This window comes from Bos mutus, chromosome 1 (genome assembly GCF_027580195.1).
Source record: "Bos mutus isolate GX-2022 chromosome 1, NWIPB_WYAK_1.1, whole genome shotgun sequence".
In the NCBI taxonomy this organism is placed as follows: Eukaryota; Metazoa; Chordata; class Mammalia; order Artiodactyla; family Bovidae; genus Bos; species Bos mutus.
The window spans coordinates 136,460,540-136,473,212 of NC_091617.1; the positions used below are offsets into that span (position 1 = coordinate 136,460,540).

Here is a 12,673-nt window from a genome sequence, read left to right on the forward strand (position 1 = left end):
ACTGTGGTTGGTAAAAGTCTTTGGCTGATAACCTCTTTAAATGAAGAGAGGTCTTGTTAGACGTGCCTTCAGAAGATGGGGAGGAAGACGCAGCTATGTCCCTGTCTCCCTGTCCACATTGTGTGTAATATCCTCCATGTCATCCCAAATCGGACAGAAACAAATTTTTCTAAACCTTATGGATTCTGAAGTCCAATGTGTAGTTCTGACAATACCTTCTATGCTGAGAGAACGTAACTGTCTAGTTTATCTACAATTGTGGAAACAATCAAGAGCAGCTCACAGTATACACCTGAAGCACTCACTCACTTGCCTGAATTTGACCTTCGTTTGGAGCAGAAAAGTCAATAGTTACACTTTCTTTCTAAAGTGCTTCATAACATGTGGTCATGGTTGACCTCTTAACATAAGATGGCATGTTTATACTTATTTTTAAGCAGTGGTATTCCCCAAGCATTTCTTTATCTTATATTATTTGTAAAGTGGATGTATTCCCGAAGATATTATGAGATGAAAAAGAGCCTCAATGTCCATTCATTTATTCATGCATTTATTTACTAAAAAATAACTACCAGGCTCCTACCATATGCCAAGCAGTCTTGTAGACATAGAGGATTCAGAGATGAGCGATCTCGTCACCGCTTTTGGTGGCAGTTGAGCATCCATCCAAGAAGTTTCCAGGAATGGGTGCAAAGAGTAGCATCACTGCTACCTCTTTCCAGATATTTCCGATTTCCTCTGAAATGAAGAGGAGGTCTCTAGGGTAACTTGACCCCAGGATTCCGAGGTGAGCGACTGGGCCTCTCGTGGAGCTAGGGCTGCAGCTGCCACCAGTGTGACCGCTATCCAGGACTCAACAGCTGTTCAGGATCCGCTCCCGGAGGGCGGGGCAGCGCCCTCGGCTCCCGGCCGCGCCCTCCTCCGAGGCCCCCAGGGGGCGCTCGCTCCCAGGCCTCAGAGCCTGCAGCGCGCGGGCGGTGGGGCCCGCGGGTTTCGTCAGAAGGTGGAAGCTCTCTGCCGAGCCGTAGTTCCCCGCCGCGGGGTCGCGCCCTGCTTCCTCCCTCCCGCTCCGCCCCCCTCCCCAGCGCCCCACCCCTCTCCCGAGGTGAGCGAGGGCCGAGCGGCTCCGCCCCCGCCCCCGGCATGGAGCCTGGGTCCCCGCGCAGCCCGAACTCCCAGCTCGGCGCCTCTTCGATCAGCGGTTGCTGAGCTGCCTAAGAGCCCGAGGGGAGGGCGGCACGACCCCCGGAGCCCGACCGCGTCCCCGCCCCCGGCCGCACCGCAGCTGCGTTCAGGTCGCCCGCCGAAGCCCAGTCCGCCTTCGGGGGCCCGCGCCAGGTAAGTTGGTCGGGACCCTGCACCGCGTACCGGGCTGCGGCCGGAGACCAACTTTTGAGGTGCGGGGCTTCACTCCGAGCCGGCGCTGCTGTCTAGGAAGAGCTGCGCGCAGCGTCTTGGTCCAGGGGAACTTCGGTCCCTCCCCTCGCCCCTCTCCTCCGCCCGGCAGGCTCGGCTGGTGGAGGTTGGGGAGGGGGTAGATCTGCTAGTCCAGAGGGAATCGGGACCTGGCGGCGCAGAATCTATCCTCCTGACGGCGGGAAAGCGAGGAGGATGGGGTTGGGGGTTGTGCGGGGTCCCGGGGCTGGACCGCCGCGGTGAGGCTCAGCTTCTCAGCCTCCTAACCTCCCCTCCTCCTCCCTACCCGCCTTACGATAGGGTGCGATGATACTTAATTGTATTTCGGGCTCTCTGGCTTAAAACTCATCCTTGGTCCTCAGCTTCCTTGATTCAGCCACGTCCCTCTGCACTCCCTCCTCTATTAAATAAAGTACCACGGGGAGGGAACGGGGTTGGGACTGAGGGACCTCAGAAGCGCTGGCCGCAGCCCACTAAAGAGGTAGGGACCAAAGCGGTCACAGAAGCCCAAGGACCCTTAGGGTGAAATTGAAGGGGACAGTTAGGAGTTGGTACCTGCGGGGTCAAGTGTGTAATGATCACCGTCGTTTGGGGAGGAGGCTGACGTCTGAAAAGTGCTGTTAGGAAGATCCGTTCCTCCCTCGCCTTGAAGGACGAGGGTGGGCTTTAAAGGTTTCAGTTCCCCCACGCTTCCTCCAGGTCCCACTGCTCCTCTAGCGGCCTTGGAAGCCTGACTTCCAGCCTCCGAACTTGCCAGGCTCCCGGAAGAATCCAGGTTGAAGAGATGGTCCCTAGGGGCTCGAGCTTAAAAAGTGTTGCTCCCGGGGTACCGGAGGTGGAGGGAGGAAGGGCGAATGGTAGAGCGGTGGTGTACTGAGGGGTAAGTGTCCCGGGAGACTTTGAGAGAGAAATACCCTCCACCCACGCCCCCCTGCAACTGACCCATTGATACCAGAGGATTTTAATGCCTTTTGGAGCTGATGCTTCTGCTTCTTTCCTCCTGTATTCAAAACTATGCAGAACCAGCTCCTCATCCTCTTGCTGCTTTGCCAGGATTTTTAAAGCACTGCTGTGGCTCACTTGGTTTTTGGTTCCCTAACCAGGAGTTTTGAGCTGTCCAAGGTATTTTAAAGTGTTCTCCTGAAACTGATACTAAACCCTATTCTTTTGGAAAAGCTACCTTCACTTCAGAGGAGATGTGCTTTTCTCCCCATTCTTTCTCTTTATTGCCCTCTTAACAATCTCTGTTCTCAAAACAAACAAACAAACAAACAACAACAACAAAAAAAAACAATCTCTGTTCTCAAAGACCGGTTTTGTGTTTTACTTTTTTGCTTTATGTTAAAACAACCTTCCCCCCTGCGCTTTCCCACTCCCCCCACCCCTGAAGAAAAAAAAAAAAAAAAACTTTCCTAGAACACAGGTGTTTCAAATCCATGCCATTGTTTTGTACTTCTTGTACACTGGTTGAAAAGACCCTGATGCTGGGAAAGATTGAAGGCGGGAGGAGAAGATGACAGAGGATGAGATGGTTGGATGGCATCACCAACTCAATGGACATGAGTTTGAGTAGGCTCTGGGAGTTGGTATGGACAGGGAAGCCTGGTATGCTGCAGTCCGTGGGGTCACAAAGAGTCGGACATGACTGAGCGACTGAACTGACTGACTGGTTATGCTTCATAACGATCCCCTCAAAAGCCAGAGGCAAACAACTTTGCTTACTTCATTTGATGTTCTTCAAGCTTAGGAAGGTTCTGTTTTTATTACCCAGCAGATAAGACAGAGCTCTGGATGGCTGTGGTTGTGATTGGATAACTTCTGATGTTTTCATTTCCCTTACTAAACTTCTGCTTCTAGGTTAAATTCATTTTATTATCAGTCCATTTTTAAAGACTGACAAAGTTACTCTAATAGATAGGTCTGAGTTCAGAGCAGATGAAAGGTACCTACATGTAGAGAGGTGGATAAAAATAGGTTTGGCAAGTCCAGCCAGGACACTTGTGTTCATTGTGCATATTAATAAAGGCCAGGATCTCCTCATTTATCTCTGGAGGGAACTTCTGAGGATTTTATAGGACCAAACTCAAACCACATGAAAACTAGGTGATTTCCCTTAAGCATTACATAAAAAGAAGTATCCCTCCATAGTGGGAGTGGCTGTTGAATCCTGGGCTGGTTTTAACTGGTTCAATGAGAAGTTGTTTAGTCACTAAGTTGTGTCTGACTCTTTTGCAATCCCATGGACTTAGCCTACCAGGCTCCTCTGTCCATGGGATTTCCCAGGCAAGAATACTGGAGTGGGTTACCATTTCCTTCTTCAGGGGATCTTCCCAACGCAGGGATTGAAACCTCATCCCTTAAGTCGCCTGCATTGGTAGGTGGCTTCTTTATTACCAAGCCACCAGGAAAACCATCAATCAGAAGAGCTTTCCTATAATGGAACCAAAGGTCTGCTAATGTGTTACCCTGTGAAAAGGTTCACGGACGTCAAACCTATATCATTCCTGTGAGTGCTCATCCTGGCATAATTTATTGGGAGCAGTGAGCTTCCCAGCATAAGACAAGCAGTTTCCTACAGTTTCTGAATATCTCTTTAAAAATAGTTGCTCTGAGATTTGTGTGTTTCTTTTTATTGATTTATTTATTTTTAAATTGAAGGATAATTACTTTACAGAATTTTGTTGGTTTCTGCCAAACATCAACATGAATCAGCCATATGTCCCCACTCTCTTGAACCTCCCTCCCATCACCCTCCCCATCCCACCCCTCTAGGTTGTTACAGACTTCCTGTTTATCTTCAGGTCTCTGGTAGTAGCATGGCATTTTGCTTGAATCACTGATTTGTCTGAAGGAGACCCTGCTTCTGGAAGTTCTGATTTAAAAATGCCTTATCCGACAGGTTTCTTGATCTGCATGTGGGCATCTGATTTTAAAATATTGTACTTTAGTTAGTGGGAAGCAAAGTTGTTATCTGTTTCCAGAGTAGTTTTATGTAGTATTGCAGGAAATAGAGGCTGTATCCTTCTCATTATCCAATGATTGAGTCCACTATCATGACTGAAAACCTTTAGATTCTACTAGCTAGAAGGAATCACAGAGGGGGAAAAAATAGGTCAATGGTGAAATCTTTATTCTCATCTATATTGGAATCTTTTGAAACTCAGCTGAAGCTATTTATAGAGTTTGCACCATGCATCTTCTCTTTGCAAGTTTTCTGAAATATAATACACTGGACCTTTAACCACCTTTATTCACATAAAGAAAGGATTTTTCCATTTGGAGGTAAACACATTGGTGGTTAGTAGTTAATATTGTGTATAATCAGTGTCCCATACTTTCACAGGGGCCTCAATCCAGAACAAAAATATAAGAGAACCCTGGTGGTACCAGCCTCACTGGTTGAGAGAAAGTCTCTAAACCAGTTTGGAAAGTCACTTCACAAATCTTTGTATTTTTAAATCAGAGATGTGACCAGAGGATCTGTATTTCATGCATTTTGAAAAGGGGCTGAATTTATTCTCTATATTTACTTTTTCCATTTTTGTCATGTTAATATTTAATAAAAAGCAACAACAACAACAAAACAAAACAAAAAACAAAAGCTTCTTTGGATCCCTGCAGTAACCCAAAGTCATATTTCCTTGGCAGCAGTAGCCAGTATATTGGAGTCACAAAATATCTATCAATAAAGAAAAGTTTCAATGCACTTAAAATGTCACATAGTTCAAGACCATCCTGCTGCTGCTGCTAAGTCACTTCAGTCGTGTCCGACTCTGTGTGACCCCATAGATGGCAGCCATCAGGCTCCCCCGTCCCTGGGATTCTCCAGGCAAGAACACTGGAGTGGGTTGCCATTTCCTTCTCCAATGCAAAACCATCCTATAGTGCATTAAAACTGACCTGCCAGTATATGATAATAGAGTTGCCTTTAACTTTGCCTTTCTTCTGATTGAATGTAGATAGTAAAGACAGATTATAGAACTTTTAATTCTTTTTAGCATGTTCTAAAAATTCTAGAATGGTCTTTCTTTTGAGGAAGCATGTTATCAAAATTAAGGGGGCTGGAGTAACATATCCTTTCTTTGAGTGAGAAGTTCTTGTGGAGGTTGGTAAAATCAAGCCCAATCAATGAGTCAGGCAAAATGTTATATTTTCTGTGTTATTTGAAATAGACAATATATAGTAGAACCTCAGTTAGCATTAAATTCAACCAATCTGCTAAAACTTGTGACTGCAGAGTAAAAACATAGTAATGCCTACATATACTTTTAGTCTTTTCTGTACTAGAAATCACATTTATGTGGGAGCTTTCTGCTACGAACTACTAAATATATATGACATATAGTATATGTTTTCCCTAAGTTAACAAATGCTGGGAAGTCTTTTCTTTGGAGTTGTAGTCTTGGGAAAGCGAAAGCATCTTGAGAACCACTAGCTTTTGAACTGAGTAAACAGAGAAGGACTGAAGGCAAGTCTTGAAGAGTGGAAGGTGATAAGGATGACTTAGTTGGGAAGGTTTATCTTTGTCCTGTGATTTTGGTGCCCTTGTATGGGTGGAGGAGCCCCTCTAAGCTGGGCTGTGGTGGGCTTATCTCTGAACTGTGAACAACAATTATATCACTTTGACTCTTTGACTGTCAGAACCAGAAGAGAGCTTAGGGATCATCTATTGACTCCAGCTGTTTAATTTGACAGATGTGGGAACTGAGCCTCAGAGAGACGACATGCTCAAGATCAGGGAACTCACTAAGCAACCCTCTTGATTACTAAGCAAGTCTCCTGATTCTGAGAAGAGACTCACATTCCCTGGAGATAATTGCTGTGGTTGTGGCCATGGGTACTGATGATCTTGACCAAGTCCAAGTCGGGGAGGATGGTGGGGGAAGGGCTCTCCTACCTTCATTGGCTGTCTTGAGTCTTAATATTTTGCTCTGTCTTGGAGCCAGTGCAATATTTACCCAATAGATGTGATTCAATTTGAACAAAGTCATTGTCTGCAGCCATCCCTGTTAATGTGCATGTTTTGTGAAGAATTGCTCATGCTCAGTCCTAACTGTCTATTTTAAATGTCACAATTGAGTCAATAAAGTAAATAGAGATTTTATGTGTATCCAGTTTAAGAAAATCCACAGGGGAATCCTTTATTCTGTCTTAAATGGAAGATCCATTCAAAAAGAACAAACTTTCTAAAATGTTGCTTTTCCTTCTCTGGCTCAGAACATCATATTGCTGACTTTCTTCTGACTTAGAAAACTAGAGCTGCTGCTTCAAACATTAGGAGGAAAATGTAGTACTTAAGGTTAATTCTAGAAGCAACCTTCTCAGGTTTAAGGTGTATTGACTAAAAAAGCTTCCTTCTTCAAGAGATGCTAACCTCTGTAGGGCACTTCCTTGGAGAAGAGGACCAAAATCAGGAGGGCTAGTGCCAAAGGCGAGTGCATCCCCAGACCTGAAGAGGGAGGAAGGAGGAAGGGCTGAGAGATGGCATTAGAGCGGGCCGCCGCTAGAGGGCGCCGGAGCACCAGCGGAGCCCTCCTGCAGCTCCCAGGCCGGACCTCCTGGCTGGGAGGTGGGGTTGGAGATGGGGGTGACAGAACCCCAAGGAAATGCCCAGAGGAGAGGGGTTGGTTACGGGACACCTCTGACTCTCTGGCTCAAACCGCCTTGCTTCACAGAGGAGACAGAGATCTGCTTTCAGTATAGCCTGGTTGGGTCCTAGTGCCTGAATACCTGACACGCTGTCTACAGCCTCACAGCCCTTTGTTTCTCTGGAGGCAGGACTCCAGACCCAGAAATGCCTGACTCGAATCTCGGGCTTGCAGGTTTGCAAGCTGCAGGCCTGCTTGTGGTGGTGAATGTGGAGTGTGTAGAAGTGGTCTTTCAGTGCGCAGGCTGTGCTCATCCCTGAACTTTCTCTTGAGAGTTCTCCCTAAACTTCCTTCTTCCCTTTCCATTTGAGCCTTTTCCTCCTGTCCCCATACCCCTCTCTTCAGCAGAAGGGTCTCACGCATCCATCTGTCGAACAATCGCTGAACACAGCCTCTATGCTCTAGGCTGAGTTAGGTACTGGAATCAGTCAATATGGAGTTCCCCTGGTTTGGAGTTGTGGCTTGAGGGGCAGATGGTGATTATGAGAGAGAGATGAATAACCATGTGGGTTGAAAGAGACTGAGTCATTTGCTTTGTCTCAGAGACCCTGGGAAATGGTCTCTCAAGTTCTTTACACTCATGTTTTTTCACCTCCCTACATTTTAAGGAATCTGTTGTATAGAGGGTAGTTCTGAGGAAGGGAAAAGGGGATGAAATCTCTCTCAGCATGTGCTTTGGTTTATATGTATATTTAACTGTGCTAATAGAGGTTCTTAAGTCCAACCAACTTGTACTACTGCCCTCTATGTGTTGTTTTCATGAATATCATTAAGATAAATGCCTATATAATTGACTTAATTTCACTTAAGCAGAAAAATGATTTTTAAAGGAAAGAGAAATATAACAGCAAAATCCTTACTTCTAAAGGTTGGGTCTGAAACAACCTAAATCAGGGTTCTGTTTTTCAAGTATTACAGATGTGGTCAATACAAATAACAAAAATGAAAAATAACGAGGGCAGGAGAATGGTTGAAAGAAATACTTTATCATTAAAGTGAGAGAACACTGTTTATTAGTAAGCACTGGGGAAAACTGTTTATTAGTAGGCACTGGGGACAGAGGATGCCTGATTTGATGTCTTTGTTTTATTTGTGCAGTTATTTCAATGAGTCACTTGAAGACAATATGGGGAAACAAGGTTTGTGCCGGAGGTGGTGGGGTTTTTTAAATTTAACTTTTATTTTATTTATTTTTGGCTGTGCTTGGCCTTCCGTGCTGCACGAGGGCTTTCTCTAGCTGTGGCAGGTGAGGGCCACTCTAGCTGGGGTAGGTGAGGGCCACTCTAGCTGGGGTGTGCAGTCTTCTCCTGTGGTGGCTCCTCTTGCTGTGGAGCACCGGCTTTCGGTGCACAGGCTTCCGTGGTTGGAGGTCTCGGGCTCTACAGAGTGCAGGCTCAGTAGCTGTGGCGCATGGGCCTAACTGTTCTGCAGCACGTGGAATCGAATCCAGTGTATGGGCAGGTGCGTTCTTAACTATTGACCCGCCAGCGAAGTCTGAGATGGTGTCCATATGAAACCAGGGATGGCCAGCTGGGCCAGGTGAGTTAAGTTTACTTGGCCAGGTAGATAGCAGCGCTCCGGGAAAACCAGAGTTGTCATTCTTCTGCTGGTGCCCTGTAGGTTCTGTGACTTGATTGATTGCGAATTATGTTGGTGGGAAGGCCTGACCAGAGAAAAAGGGTGGAAACAGTTGATTTGGGGAGCAGCTAACAACATTCATCACATTTCATAGTGTGGCTGAGTTTTAAAGAGACAGGAAAACAAACACTTCATACGGAATCAGAGAATGTGAGGGCTGATTATAATCTCATAAAATTAGGAACACCTCTTCCCATTTTCCAGTTGAGGAAACAGAGGCCCAGCAAGATGAAATTCATTATTCAACCTGCACCCATTTCTCCTCCCAACTACGTGCTTCCCAGGAGGCAGAATTCCTCTTGTCTTGCTCACTGCTGAACCCCAAGCAGGGCCAGGCATCTGGCCGCTGCTCCAGAAAGTTTGATCAGTTGCATTAATAATGCTCTTTCTTTTTCTCTCACTCTTATTCTGGATCACTAGGCTGTAACATAATTGATAAAGATAAATATTTATTGAGTTTTTTTAAGATAAGGGCTTAGGCTTAGAAGGTAAACAGACTTGGTTCAGATCCTGGTTCTGCCACTCAACAGCTGTTTGGTTTTGGGAAGATTACTAAATCTCTCAAGTTGTATTTCTTCATTTGTAAAAATGAGTATAAAACTGTGTAAGGCAGCAGAGGACCTGGACTGGTCTTTCTCAGTCTTCCATTCCTGCTCTGTTCTTCCTAGAGAAGATTAAAGGGGGATATAATGCTTTTTGAAAAGGAGTTTTAATTTCTTTCAGATAAAACACATTTGCAGAAAAGATTATTCCACTATAGAAATATAAATACCTGCTGCTGCTGCTAAGTCGGTTCAGTTGTGTCCAACTCTGTGCCACCCCGTAGATGGCAGCCCACCAGGCTCCCCGTCCCCGAGATTCTCCAGGCAAGAACACTGGAGTAGGTTGCCATTTCCTTCTCCAATGCATGCACGTGAAAAGTGAAAGTGAAGTCGCTCGGTCATGTTCAACTCTTAGCGACCCCATGGACTGCAGCCGACCAGGCTCCTCCATCCATGGTATTCTCCAGGTAAGAGTACTGGAGTAGGGTGTCATTGCCTTCTCCATAAATACCTGAAATCACTACAAATACATATTCCATGGGTTAGATATTAGCTCTATTTTATAAATAATTGGACTAATGCCAAAGCACTGGAAATGGGGGAGGAAGAAGACTCAAACCTAGGGTGCCCCCATCCCATTTTCAGGACCAGAGAATTGTTTTTGTTTTTTTGTATCTCCATTTCCATAGGATATTGACTATAGTTCCCTCTTGTATACAGCAGGGCCTTGTTTTTTATCCATTCTGTATAATAGTTTGCTTCTGCTAATCCCAAACCCCCAATCCATCTCCCTGACCCCCTCTCCTGTGGCAACCACAAGTCTGTTGTATATGTCTGTGAGTCTGTTTCTATTTGATAGATAAGTTCATTTGTATCATATTTTAGACTCCACATATAAGTGACATCATATAATATTTACCTTTCTTTGTCTGACTTATTTCACTTGGCCTGATAATCTCCAGATCCGTCCATGTTGCTGCAGATGGCATTCTTTCAGTCTTTTTTATGGCTGAGTAATATTTCATCGTGTATGTATGTAGCACATCTTCTTTATCCGTTCATCTGTTGTTGGACACTTAGGTTACTTCTGCATCCTGGCTATTGTAAACAGTGCTGCAGTTAACATTAGGATGCCTGTATTTTTTTCAAATTATGGTGTTGTTTTTTCCCAGATGTATACCCAGGAGTGGAACTGCTGGATCATATGGCAACTCTATTTTTAGTTTTTTAAGGAAGCTCTGTACTGTTCTCCGTAGTGGCTGCACCAATTTACATTTCTGCAAACAGTGTAGGAGAGTTCAACCAGGGTGTTTTTTTAAAATCCATGTTTCGTGTGGTCTTTGTATCTCATCTGTCCTTCTGTGTCTGAGTCAAGAAGGCCCAAATCCTCCCTTTTCACATCCTCCTGAATGGCTGCTCTCTAGCCCGTTGTGTGGCACTGGTATGCACGAGTGTGCCTGCCACCCCAGGGTACCATGGGCTTCGTCGGGTAGTGGTCATGGTGTGTGCTGCTTGCTGTGGCCAGAGTGCTTAGAACCTTCTGGTACGTAGGGTGTTCCTTCTATGTGTGCCTGTTTCCTTATCTTACATCCTTGCATCTGAGTCAGGTTCATTAGTAACTGCAGGGTACATTTAATTTCCTCAAAGTAAACTCCACACCCTCGATTACTTGTTAAAAATACTCATATTGCATTTTGATTGCTCGCTTTCTATTATATAATCTAATGTGTGACATTGTACAGATATATTACTGTATGATGTTATAATGTCATGTATTATACTTGGTGAACAATTTATGGGAATTTTTTCAAAAATCATTTTGACTTTGAATCATAGCCCTTACCTAAAATGTGGTCTATTATATTGTGTTCTGAGTGGGTAGGTAGAATCATTAGTGTTTCTGAGTTTGAATTCCAGCTCTGCTTAATCTCTTGAAGGTAAATTTCTACAGATGTAAAATGAGAATAATGTGAGAGCCTATGCCCTGGGGTTGCTGTGAGCCTTAGAAGATATGTGCATCCCAAGATCTGCTCATATTGTGGGCTCATGGAGATTCCTCAGATTGTCAGTTGTTGGCTGATGGCATCCCTCAAAGGTTAGTGTTTAGGAGCAATTACCCTAAAGGCAGTGGTTTGCTGTGTTGTGAGGGAGTTGTGAAAACTAGAAGTGTGTGACAGGACAGTAGAAACTAGCAGTAAAATGTGTGCTCTCACAGCTTCTAACACAATCATTCACCGTCCTTCCGTCCCCCTCACCTCTGTTTCCACACACAAGTTTTGTGCCTAGCCACAGAGATGACTCAAGGACTGTGCTAGGGTTTCTCCAAGGTAAAACCGCCTGCTGATTCCAGATTTACTTCAAATGCAAAGTATGTTTAGCACTGGCCCCCAGATACACAGCCAGAATACACAATGAATCACTCTGCCCAACAAGACCTCACATCAGACATTTATTGTATTTATATATCTCCTGTGTGTGTGTGTGGTGGGGGGCGGGGCATGCTCAGTCATGTCTGATTCTTTATGACCCCATGGACTTTAGCCCGCTAGGCTCATCTGTCCATATTTTCCAGGCAAGAATACTGGACATGGGTTGCCATTTTCTTCTCCAGGGATATATCTCCTATTTTCACTCAAAAGATTCTGGGCAGCCAGCAACAGATAGCATATTGGGTACACTGTACTGTCAAATCCACAATGCTACTAGCACAAGCTTTCTTTTTTTAGGGAGACCCCATTCATATTGTAAAACCATGGTTCTCATGCTGGAGAAGGAATCAGGAAATCTCCTGCAGGCCTCTTGTTACAGCACAGGTCTGTGGGCCCCACCATCAGGGTTTCTGATTTGGTGGGTATAGTGTTGCTTCTGCTGCTGCTGCTGCTGCTGCTGCTAAGTCGCTTCAGTCGTGTCGGACTCTGTGTGACCCCATAGACAGCAGCCCACCAGGCTCCCCTGTCCCTGGGATTCTCCAGGCAAGAACACTGGAGTGGGTTGCCATTTCCTTCTCCAATGCATGAAAGTGAAAAGTGAAAGTGAAGTCGCTCAGTTGTGCCCCACTCCTAGCGACCCCATGGACTGCAGTCTACCAGGCTCCTCCATCCATGGGATTTTCCAGGCAAGAGTCGTGGAGTAGGGTGCCATTGCCTGCTCCAGGGTATCGTGTTAGAGTCAAATAATTTGTGTCTCTGACAATATCCCAGGTGATGCTGATGCTGCTGGTTTGGGAACCACACTTTGAGATCCAGTGCCTTAGATACGCACTTTATTTGGACAATCTGTGAATTTTCTCTCCTGTGGGGTGTGACTGAGAATAGTGTTGATGATGAGAAAAGGGATCTGACATTTACTGAGCACCTGTGACATTTGCCATATTCCAGGTACCTCAGCAGCACTTTACACATATTATCGTAGTTAAGCCTCACAACTGCC

General features: G+C 45.4%; 1 protein-coding gene across 1 annotated transcript in view; it reads left to right on the forward strand.

The window, feature by feature from the left end:
• The first annotated feature begins 1,158 nt into the window (after positions 1-1,158).
• Positions 1,159-12,673, forward strand: part of CPNE4 (copine 4) — a 690,441-nt gene continuing 678,926 nt past the window's right edge. The window contains exon 1 of the mRNA XM_070386976.1: positions 1,159-1,338. The gene's annotated coding sequence lies outside the window, so the exon portion shown is untranslated. The remainder of the gene's footprint in view (positions 1,339-12,673) is intronic.